Raw genomic sequence first — 12,815 nt, forward strand, 5'->3', positions numbered from 1 at the left:
CCAACTTTAAGCTGTCTACAGGAGACATACTTTAGATTTAAAGATCAAATAGGTTGAAAGTAAAATGATGGAAAAACACATATCATGCAAACAGCAGCCATAAGAAAGCTGGAGTGCTACACTAATGTCTTAGAAAGTCTATTATAAAACAAAAATGTTGCTGGAGATAAAGAGAGACATTTTATAATGATAAAAGGATAACTCCATCAGAAAGATATGAAAATGATAAATGTATATATACCTAACAACAGAGTCCCAAGGTACATGGAAAAAGAAATGACAGACCTGAAGCAAGAAATAGGTAATTCAACAATAATCGCTGGAGACTTCAATATCCTGTTTTCAATGATAGATAGAAATATGCAGAAGATCAACTAGACCTAATAGACATAAACATAACATGAACAACAGCAGCATACACATTCTTCTTAAATACACATGGAACATTCTCCAGAATAAACCATATCTAGGCCATAAAACACGCCTCAATAAGTTTAAAGGAATTCAAATCACACAAAGTGTGTTACAATGAAAATTATAACTCAATAACAGAAATTTGGGAATTCATAAATATGTAGAAATTAAGCAACACACTCCTAAAAAGCCATCGGGTCAAAGAAGAAATCACAAGGCAAATTAGAAAATACTTTCAGATGAAAGAAAACAAAAACATAACAAACAAAACTTATAGGATGCAGCTAAAGCAATGCTTAGAGGAAATTTTATAACTATAAATGCCTTTATTAAAAAGATCTCAAACCAATACCCTAAACTTCCACCTTAAGGTAATGGAAAAAGCACAAAATAAACCCAAAGCAAGTACAAGGAAGGAAATAATAAAGATTATATAAAAACACACTAGAGAAAACCATCAGATTCAAATGTTGGTTCTTTGAAAGGATCAAGGATCAACAAAATCAGCAAGTCTTTCAGCTAGACTGACCAACAAAATGACTCAAATTACCTTAACTAACAAACTTTCTGAGATCAATATTACATTACATACCATCAGCTACATTAATTACCTTGAATAAGAGGTGCTTATATATGTGTAAACCATATGAGAAGAAAACCCTCAGTTTGCCATTTTTTTCAGATAAACAAAATCCACCCTAAATTAAATTTCAAGATCTGTGAAATTTGTCCCTTGTCCCTAGTTAACTACCCCATACACACACTTCTGCTTTGGGAGGCTTCTTCCCCAATTTCCAGGTCCATCCCATACTTTTCTTTCCCATGCCACCATCAAAACTAGATAGATCTCTGGCCAGACATTTACACTTTTGTTATTGACAAATTACTCTTTCAACTTCATTCCCACAAAAGCGTCATTACAACCAGCATTCCTAATCTGAGTCTGAGGTACCTAATGGTGGGATGAAGGGGTTTCCCATTTATCCACATTAAAGAATATAAGCTTCCACACAATCTCACCAATGAACACCACAAGCTGAACCAAGTAGTTCATTTCAGTCTTTTGAACCAGAAAATATCCAGTAAATAAATTTGATTCCTTCAATTAAAAAAGATATTTTGGAGGGGAAATATGGGCAACAAGATATTACCCTGAAAGTCATTTGAATTAGTTTTTGTTGTTATGCCTATTTTGTATTTTTCAGGGACAAGTGATTGGAGACTGCAGGAAGTATCACAAGTTAAGTCCAAGAATGGTCCCCAGCTGCTCAGTACCAACCACATCAGGATCAGTGACACTGGGTGCCCATGTACTGTTTAGCCCCAGGGCCTGAACGCAGGGTCTACCAGAGGAGTGCCAGCAGCCCTGTTGGCCTCTCACTCACGAGAGGGTTTTGATTTTGTCTTTTGATGTCAACTGCAAATGAGGCCACACCTGCAGCCAATGTCTGGCAAGTACATGGTATCAGTTTTAGTCTATAAGATATGTATTTAAATATGCCAAGTTTTTGTAGCCATGCTTTGCCATTTCTTCATTTTTGTATACAAGAAACTAAAGAAGGGAAAAACCCGGGACTGCCTTTGCCTCTCAGAGGCTCTGCCTGATGCCGCCCTCATGTGGTCCAGGGCTTTGTTAGATGCTGACCCTTCATCCGCCTCCACTTCCTCTCTCTGGGGCAGCTCTGGTCCTTTCTCTCCCTGCCCAAGGCTCCACTGTGAACCTTCTTAGATTCTGTTTTCAGGGATACTTGATATGATTTTTTTATTTGCATTTAATGCTTTTCATTATTACAACCTTTACCCAATATGTCTAAAATCTCTCAACACATAATTATTCCATCTGTATTATTTTCGATTTCTAACTTAGATATTCTGCATCACAAAATCCCTCAAAATTGAGTGTATGTTATTGAAGTCATTAGTTTTACAACAATAATTAAAACAACAACTAATAACATTTATTAAGTACTTGCTTTGTGCCAGGCACTCTACTGCTTTACACAAATTATCTCATTCTATCACATCTAACTGCATCTAAGCATATGCTTAAATTTGCCACGAGCACTTAAAATTAATTAAAATAAGGATATGATTCATCTTCAAAACAAAGATCTCAATATGCCAAAGTGAAACCTATAAAATAAAATATTTTAAAGTCTTACAAAATGTACAACACTAAATTATTATAGGATACTATTAAATTTATGTTTCTATCATGGAAAATAAAGCTTTAAAATAAAGTATCCACTTTCTCTTTAGCCTATTTATTTCTTATACCTTTCTCAAATTCCTAGAAACCTCAGCTTCTAACATGTCAAATAAGTATGATTAGATTCGTATATTCAATTAAATCCTTTAACTAAGAAAGTAATATATAAAGTGAGTATTATGCTCTTACACTTACTCCCAAATCGTGTTTTATAACAAATCACCCTGACATTAACCATGGTATGAGGGTTGCAAAGTAACATGAGATATGTTTTTTACTAATCCTTCACATTCCATTTTGGAGCTGTATGCTGTTCTTGATCAAAACTCTCATTTTATTATCAAGAATTACATTATTTTCTGAATGAGTGAATTTTCTGTTGGAGACAGGAAATGAAGGACTGCGAACGCTGGAAATGTATTTTTCCTGTCTTAGTATTAACACATGATATATATTCGTATGAATAATAACTCTGAAAACTAGTTTCATTTCTTCTACACATAAGCAATAAACAGTATGTGCAAAAATATGAATACTAGCAGCAGTGATGCGGATACATAATATGGGGTTTCTTTTGAATTTACAGCCATTTCTAATATTTCATTAGAGCATGTGTACAGGCAACTGTCACAGATGTCCATCAAAGCTCGATTAGATGAAGACAAACAATGCAGGCTTTGAGGATACACCGAAGCTGCAGCTCAAAGTTTCCGTTTCTCACCCATGAGCACTATAGGACCATTGTCTTCCTCCTTTAAGGCAAAAAGAAGGAATCGATTATGTTACTGACATTCCTCCAAGGCAGACTGGAAAGTCTTTCTACAGTCCAACGAGACAGCAAAAACGAGACGTTTCGTAAGAAAATGTGGAAATTTCAAAAATATCTTCGTCCTCAAGTTTGTCATCTCTGCACTTTGTCCACAAAGTCTACCATAATTTTATTTCTCTGGCAGAATCTATTAATGCAAAATTTCAGAGAGACATGTATTTTCAACCAAAATAATTAAACGAATGCTTGAACTGTTTTCTAAACAAAAAGTTTACACGCCATGCATAATAATAAATAAAAATAAAGCTTTTAGTTATCGTCATTAATTTCCTGTGTAATAACTGCAGATGGTAACTGAGCACAAAGACCACTGCTTCCTAGTCCCCAAATAATGTGACATTTCTATTAAGTAAGTCAGGAAATAATAAATATAGAACAACACATGAAACGTACATTTTGAGAGAACTAATAGTCTTCCCATTTAGAAAACAACATCAGCTAAGACTTCAGTTCAATACATCTACTCATGTTGCCAGAGATGGGACTGGGGGAACACACTTTAATACAGTTGCTAAAAATAAACAAGTCCAATCTTTTGGACAACAAATATCTGTTAAAATTTAGAGCGCATATATTTTCCACCCAGAATTCTACTTCTTGGAACTTAGAGACATAACCACCTAATCATACAAAGATTTTATGTATAAGGATATTCACTGAAGCAAAAAAAAAAAAAAAAAAACTAGAAAAAGCTAAATAATTTCCTTCCTTAATAAATTATGATACATAGCACAGGGAGATCAGCTCGGTGCTTTGTGACGACCTAGAGGGATGGGATAGGGAGGGTGGGAGGGAGGCTCAAAAGGGAGGGGATGCAGGGATATATGTGTACATATAGCTGATTCTGTTGTACAGCAGAAATGAACACAACACTGTAGAGCATTTATACTCCAATAAAGATGTGAAAAAAATAAAAAATAAATTATGATACAATGGAATACTTTAAAATTGTTCATACATGGTATGTGGGTGGATATGCTTGTACATATGTACATATACATGTCCACACGTGTATGCATATGTTCACATAAATACATATAATTTCTGGAACAATTTATTAGAAAACATTAATAATGCTGGAGCATATATTTCCAAACTAAAATTTCAAATAAGATAGTGAGTCATGACCAAATCTTTAAGATTATGCCTCATAGAAGTGATTTCAAAGGTAAAGTAGGACATTGTTTGTGTATGCATTTGACAACTATAACCCAACACATGTATAAATCAAAGTGACTGACATAAAACTGACTGACGATCCAAACTGTAAAGCCTCAGCATTTTAGAGCTTTTTAAAAGGAGCCGAAAGGTCAGCATGGATGAATTTTTGGCAAAAGGAAAATAACTGGAGTCCCCCATTTCCTGAAATGTGTTCCACATAACTCTAGAAGTTGGGTGGAAAAAATGAATCTGTATTCAAAAAATACTGTGGGAACTCTGATTACACAGAGTAAAGTAGGATTCTTTCAAACAAAACCATGTCAGTCTCTAACATGCTAATGTGCACTGTAAATCTGCAAAAGAAAAATATTACATGCAGGATTCTCCAAATGTATGGGACAGTCACGTCTTGATTTAACAAACATCTTGATGGACCAATGCTCTGCAGAACACATTTGGGAAAGGTTGGTCTAGAGGCAGAGATTCCAAGTTTATGAAAGGAATTCAATGACGCTTTACCCAACTACTCTAAAAATTAAGCTACCATGGTCTAAAACATCAACTAGACAAAAGATAGGCAAGTAAATATGCACTCTGATGACACGAGGTCAGGTCTTACCCAAAGCATCTTAACATTGAACATACAACCAGAGTGCAACAGGTGCACAAGCTCTCAGGTGTCTTGTTCATTTTAAAGCTCTAATGGCTTGACTTACCGGATTCTCAAGAAATGTAGAATGAATTCTAATTCACCTGAGTGTGGACTCTGCTGTTGAATTTAGGTGCTCACTGTTAAAAATCTCCCTCCCAGGAAAACTAAAGTTAATGCCCTATGCTTATTGAATTTTTCTCCTTTACATTGTTCAAACAAAGAAAATGTCACCTCCCAAAGCCAAGGCACTCTGAGGATGATCTATTAGCCCCCCCCCCCCCCAGAGATGGATGCTTGATCTCGTTCACTGCATGATACCAGATTAGCTGGAAAAATTACAAAAAAAATTTATGTCCCTGAGTTCAACTGATCACACTCTGGGGTGTGGATGTGGAATCGGAGACTCAAGTTCAAACCCCAGCTCTGCCACCAACTGGCTGGAAGATTTTAGGCAATCGGTTTGCCCCTTCTGAGCCCCAGATAGCAACCCCTACTTTGTAGCGTTAGTGGGAGAATGGAATACGACAACAGATATAATGTGACAACAGTGCCTCCTGGGCACATAACCGCGTGGTGACTATTTCGTTGATTTTACAGACATCTCACTAAATGAAAACTGAACTACAGTATGGCCTATTATTTTCTATAGCACGTGTTTGACATTTACTTTTCAGCATTTCAGAGAAATTTTTCATGGGATGGAATCACACTTGATCTCATCTGCACTGTGCTCCCAAGGCCCAACACAACATCTGGCTCAAAGCAAACACTCCAAGAAAATGCACGTATGTATGTCTGTACGTGCGTGTGTGCCCACGCATGTGTGCATACACACATTAAAACGTATAACGAAATGACAGTAGCAATTGCTCTTGTCATTTATTTAACGTTTTTATTTAACGTTTTTACTTGTACAAAAAGTTATTAAATTTTTATTTTTTATTTTTTATTTTTTTTTATTATTTTTTTTTTTTTTTTGCGGTATGCGGGCCTCTCACTGTTGTGGCCTCCCCCGCTGCGGAGCACAGACCCCGAATGCGCAGGCCCAGCGGCCATGGCTCACGGGCCCAGCCGCTCCGCGGCATGTGGGATCTTCCCGGACCAGGGCACGAACCCGTGTCTCCTGCATCAGCAGGCGGACTCCCAACCACTGCGCCACCAGGGAAGCCCATAAATTTTTAAATTTTTATTAACGTTTTTACTTATTTGTATCAATATTATACATGCACATAGTTGAAGAAGTAGTTCTAAAGGGTGTGTTACAAAAACTATCAGTTTCCCGTCCCATATGCCACCACTTTGCTCCTCCTCAACCCTTTGAGCTGATTATTTTATTAATACTGTAGAGCTAATCGGTATGATTGCATTACTCCTTTTCAGTTTTCTGTTTTAGCACTGTCTGTCAACTTTCCCTATGGAGAATGTCATTTGACCCTCTTTCCTCCTATCAGCCCCTACCTCTCTACACACACACACACACACACACACACACACACACACACACACACACACACACACACACACACACACACTGTAAACCCTTCCCTTCACTCCACCCTCCCAATAGAGTTATATAATAATTTGGGTTGGATCAGTGTTTGATTTCTATCATTGTGATGATGTAAATATTATTCAGAACTGAACTGCATGTATTAATATATCATTAGTTTTCCTTTCTTGCACAACTTGTTTTCTCTGGAGTGAATCATTATCTTGAGTTTTTTCCACCTACATCCTCAATCCAAAACTACCTACAGTTGTCTGACTCTCCTCTCAAGAAGTTAAGGCACATCATGCAGTCTATCAACTTTGTCTTCCTGGATGAAGCTCTTCCAGAACCTTCTCAACTGCTCACATCTGGACTCACACCCTCTATGCTGGCTACCTCACTTCACCATCATTCTGGGAATCTCCTTTGCCTTTCTCCTTTGTCGGCTCTCCTGTTTCCTGGATCCCACATCTGTTTTCTTGGTTTATGCCATTTTGGTGAAGCATATCTTCCAGTAGCTTCCTGGGAAATAAATTTTTAATGACCTTGATATCTGAACACGACTACTGAAAGTTTGGGTGAGGAATTGTAGGTGGGCTGCAACTTTCTCTCAGAATTCTGAAGGTCATTCTTCCCTGGCTTTTAGCTTCCAGTATTGCTGTTGAGAAGACTGATATTTAAACTCCAGGTTCTTTGAGTCTGACTTGTTTTCTCCTCCCTGTAACTTCTCCCTCCATGTTCAGAAATTCCACGATGACAGTGCCTTGGTGTGGGTGCAGTTTGATCTACTGCCCTGGAAATTCCGTGGGTCTTTCCAATTTGTAAATTTATGTCCCTGAGTTCTGAAAAAGTGTTTTGAATGATTTTGTTGCTGGTCCTCTCCTAAAATTTCTCTGCTCTCTCTCCAGATTTCCTATTATTTGGATAAAGAAATGACACTCAGAATACACAAAGGTAATCAGGCTGACTTTCTCCCCTTTGGGACCTCCTCCCAAATACCCACTTATCTATATATAAATCATAAGAAAGCTTAACTATAAAAGGAAATGTTCTATTATCCAGTGATCATTTGTTCATAATGAGACCTTGAAGTAAGGCCATAATCCTAAGAAGTCTTCTAAATCAAAAGCTATTTCAACATAATCATAACAGATGCCATCTTTCATGTGACTATTTCTGAACCTTAAATGATCTTCTGTGAAGAGACCCCCAGGGATGCGTGCAAATCAGATCACCATTGGAGAATTTCCTACAAAGCTATCAAAAATTTAAAAAAGCACATGTGCCCACGTGTCCTTCACAAAGGCTGCTGCAGGTCACAGGGCTGACCTCAGTTCCAGTGACTTTGGCTCAGCTAATTGATAACCCACTACCACGTCCCTCTTTAAGTAAGATAATTCAGTGTAAAATCACCAAAAGAAGAGTCTTTTAAGAAACAGCGAGATGCTAGACGTGAGAACTCTTTCTGAATGCTCTCGGGGCAGTTTCTTCTCATGCTGCTTGGGTTTGGAGTTAGCTGGGCTATCTGATTCGCTCCCAACACTAGGCTATACAAGCTCCTCAGGAGAGTCTATGCTGATAATGTGTATATTTGCACACAGTCCCTAGAATACTGCCGTACACTGAACAGAAGCTTCCAAATAAATGTCCTTCCATTACATGCAAGGGCAAGATAGGCACCTTCTTTTTCAACACACCCACTAATACCAGTATCAGGTCAGGAGGAAGGAAAATAAACAGAAAAAGGAGAAAGAGAAAGGAGAAGGTCAAGAATGTCAACTGCTTTTTTTTTTTTTTTTTTTTTTTTTTTTGTGGTACGCGGGCCTCTCACCGCCGCGGCCTCTCCCATTGCGGAGCACAGGCTCCGGACGCACAGGCTCAGCGGCCATGGCCCACGGGCCCAGCCGCTCCGCGGCATGTGGGATCCTCCCGGACCGGGGCACGAACCCGTGTCCCCTGCATCGGCAGGCGGACTCCCAACCGCTGCGCCACCAGGGAAGCCCTCAACTGCTTTTGAAGATTTAAAGGACACAGGTTGGGAAAGATAACACAGAATTTGGAAATAGAAATCCAGGCATATCCGAAATAAGAAAGGGAAACCAGATATCACTGTTAATTATTTAACATTATTTTGGGAGTTCTAGAGGGTGCAATAAAAGAAGAACTAGTAAAATTAGAAAGGAGAAGATGAAATTGTCATTATTTACAGATGTGACCAGGGTTTATTTGGAAAATACAAACAATCAACTAAAATGTCATTGGAAACTATATGAAAGGTCAATAAGAAAGCCAAGGACACACCCAAGTAATTATTTTTTCAGTGAATAAATATTAACCAATATAAAAATGTAATGAAAACTGACACTAATCAAAATTGATAATGAATACAAAAACAACAATAATAATAGTAATAGCTCACATTTACTGAATGCTAGCCCCCTGCTAAGCACCATGCTATGCGTTTTACCATATTTTGTTTAATCCTCAACACCGCTAGGAGGTATGACTCTTAGTATCCCTATTTCACAGCTGAGGAAACTGAGGCTGAAAGAATATCAATAATTTGCCCAAACCATGGAGCAGGAGGTGAAAGTGCTATATTCCCAATCAAGCCACACCCCAGGCTGACTCCAGAGTCCAAATGCACATCCTGTAGCAAATTCAGTCAGAGGAGAGAACTATACAACATCTAAAGAACATTAAAAAAAAAAACTTTAATAAGCATAGACCTATGCATTGTTCCTTGATAGAAAGATTCAACATTGTAAAGATATCAATTCTCCTTAAATTACTCTATGTACTCAATGCAATCCAAATCAAAAATTCTAGCAAGATTCTTTTTCTTCCTTTTTCTCTTTCTTTCATGCTCTTTTACTCACCCTCTCTTTTATTTTTTATTTCAATCCTTCTAGTAAAATGATCCTATCACTTATCTGGAAGAATGAAATACATGGAAATAAGAAAATTCTGCAGAAGAGATTAGTAAGAGATCTTGTCCTACCAAACACTGAAATATACACCAATGTCACAAACACAATGGTTGGTACTCATGAACAGACAGATTAATGGAACAGAACAGGAAATTCAAGGATAAAACCAGGTATTCAAAGAAAGACTTAATATAATGTAACCGAATCACTTTTAATCAGATTGGCAAGGATAAGAAATTTGAAAATACTCAACATCAGTGAAGGTGAAGAAAAATGTGTAGCTGGACACATGGTCAGTGGAAACATAAAGGGATACAACTCTTAGAGCAATTTGCACATATACAGTATTACAATTAAAATGCTCTGACCCAGTAGTCTCACTACTAAGAAGTTTTTAAGGAAATAAATACATATGTTAACCACAGTACTGTTGATTATAGCAAAGTCTGAAAATGACCTAAAATGTACAATAATAGAGGAACACTCGATAAATTTTGGTACATAATTAAAGGCAACTTATGTACAATCATTAAAATGTACACATGTTATCTATTGAATGACGTGAAAAGATATACCAAACAAGCAGATAGAAAAATATCCTGCATAATATAATCCCATGAAGAACATTATATGTCTAGATGTGCTTATGAGAGATATGCAAAAAGAAAGATCAAACGAACAAAAATAATGATAAAGGTTAACATTTATTAAACACTTAACACTGTGGACCAAAAACATGGTAAGCACTTTAATTGCATTACTTCACTGTATCTTCACAACCACCCTATGAGGTAGGTACTACTATGGCCTTCTTTTAAGTGATGAAAAAAGAGACTTAGAGATATCAGGAACTTTGTCAAGGTCACACAACTACCTACCAGTGGAGTCAGAATGGAACCTAAGCCATCCCCCACAGAGCTATGGGGGGACCTCCACGTTCACCCCCGTGTTCATGGTGACTGTCACTGAGAGGAGTGTCTGAGAGATCCTTGTTGCTTCATTTTGTTCTGTACTGTTTGAATTTTCTGCCATGAGTATGTATCATATTTAGAGAAATCAAAGGGGTTACTCTTGTCACAGAAATTTCAATAGGTAAACGGAGATGAACACATTTCGAGAAAGTGAGGAGTAAAAAGGAGATGAGAAAGAGGCGGAAAGTATACAGAGTGACTGATTTTAACAAAAACACCTTCAATCCACGGTGCAAGCATAGATTAGTGTTAGCCCTTAGGGAGACTATTAGCAATGTGATACCAAAAATGAAAACCCGGGTGTCCTTTTTCCCTAGAAATCTCACTCCCAGGAACTTATCTATAGAGATAAGGAGGCAAAGATATAGAAGGACTCCATAATTATCTGCCCTTTGTTATTTGAAAGGCTGTAGTGAAAAGAGCTCAGGGTTTGCAGTGAAACCTACCTGGGTGTGAACCCTGGCTTTGCCCTGTACTGGCTGTGTCCCTGAGCAAGTACTCAACCCCTCTCAGCCTCAGGGTCTCCATCTCTAAACTGGAAATAAAGCACATGCCTCACAAGACCGTGGTGAGGATTCAATGAGATAAAGTATAGCAGAGGGTCGGAAACATTAAAAAGCAGCTGTTCTTTCCCCTTCATCGCTCACTACTATGTGTCACCTAGAATGAATGTGCAAACTTTAACTGGAACTCAAGGACACATCAGATGGTTTGGTATATTCTGTACAACTCTGTATCAAAGCATCATAAAACACTAAACTTAGCTTTTAAGGTTCTTCACAAGCAAACCTATGTTATACTATTCTGGCACTTTCTCAATCTCAATTAGCACTACACTTATTAACAAAACTGTGTTACACACTACAGCGCGTCACATTTTTCTTCCTCCTTCCCTAATCCCTAGTGCGCTGCAAGGGTGATTGAATATCTAATTACTTCTTAATTGAATGCACATATTACACATTTTTCACTAGGTTCAAGCTTAATGCTTTCAGTCCAGAAATCAAAGTCAATGAAATTAAGTTGAAGTGGGATTTGGGCAACTATTATAACGAGAGAAGGTTTGTATTGTGTCTAATTATAAGTAAATGTGGATTTTAGCATTATTTCCTATGGAAATATTTCAGGTCCAGGAATGTGCCACACGTGACTAATTTAGATGATTAATAACACTGTTATTCTTATTTACAATCTTTTATTTCTCATTATAGTGACTTAATTGCTGGGACCCACTAAATATAACCATTCTTGAAAGACATGGTACCATTAGAGAACCACTGGTTGTACCCATACTAAAATCAGAATGAACACTCATATTTGTGAAAAATTATGTGAGTTTCTCTGCATTGTAAAGGTTATAGGAATTCTCACATGCTGCAAATACAAGAAAAACATAAATCTTGGAATACTTGGAATATAACTGGTTACATTCATCAAAAATATTAATTTATGGCAAACCATAAAAAATATTACTATCAAAATGGTGTTCCAATTCAGTTCATACTTTACCGGGAGAGTATTTCATGAGGTTCTTTTTTTTTTTTTTTTTCCCTTTTGCATTATGCAGAAGAACCTCTGAAGTAGGTATCTCATACAATGAAGGTTTGTTTGCTTGTTTGTTTCTAGATGTGGGGACCAATCATCTATAATAATTTAGCTGCAGACCTTTTCAGGCAGAAGACTAGATTAAATAACTTTTTGAGATCCAGTTCGACTCCATGCTGCTAAGATGTGTGTGAAAATATTTTCTGCAGACAAGCCCTAAAGACCTTTATGTATAAACTGTAAGAATTCAGAAATTTTGCAGGCATTTAAAGAAGCACTGTGTTGGGCTTCCCTGGTGGCGCAGTGGTTGAGAATCCGCCTGCCGATGCAGGGGACATGGGTTCGTGCCCCGGTCCGGGAAGATCCCACATGCCGCGGAGCAGCTGGGCCCGTGAGCCATGGCCACTGAGCCTGCGCATCCGGAGTCTGTGCTCCGCAACGGGAGAGGCCACAACAGTGAGAGGCCCGCGTACCACACACACACACACAAAAAAAAAAATAAATAAATTTTAAAAAAATAAAAATAAAAAAAATAAAGAAGCACTGTGATAGAAAACAGACCCATCCAAAACCAATGTGGTTTTATTGTTTTAGCAATTAATTTACTTTGAGAAT

General features: G+C 37.6%; 1 protein-coding gene across 9 annotated transcripts in view; it reads right to left on the reverse strand.

Moving 5' to 3' along the window:
* Positions 1–2,162: 2,162 nt before the first annotated feature.
* CA8 (carbonic anhydrase 8) overlaps positions 2,163–12,815 on the reverse strand; it is a 219,301-nt gene continuing 208,648 nt past the window's right edge. For all 9 annotated transcript variants that reach the window (XM_067017962.1, XM_067017958.1, XM_067017959.1 and 6 more), the window contains one exon: positions 2,163–3,375. The gene's annotated coding sequence lies outside the window, so the exon portion shown is untranslated. The remainder of the gene's footprint in view (positions 3,376–12,815) is intronic.

The sequence above is a fragment of the Kogia breviceps genome, chromosome 17, assembly GCF_026419965.1.
Source record: "Kogia breviceps isolate mKogBre1 chromosome 17, mKogBre1 haplotype 1, whole genome shotgun sequence".
Lineage (NCBI taxonomy): Eukaryota > Metazoa > Chordata > Mammalia > Artiodactyla > Physeteridae > Kogia > Kogia breviceps.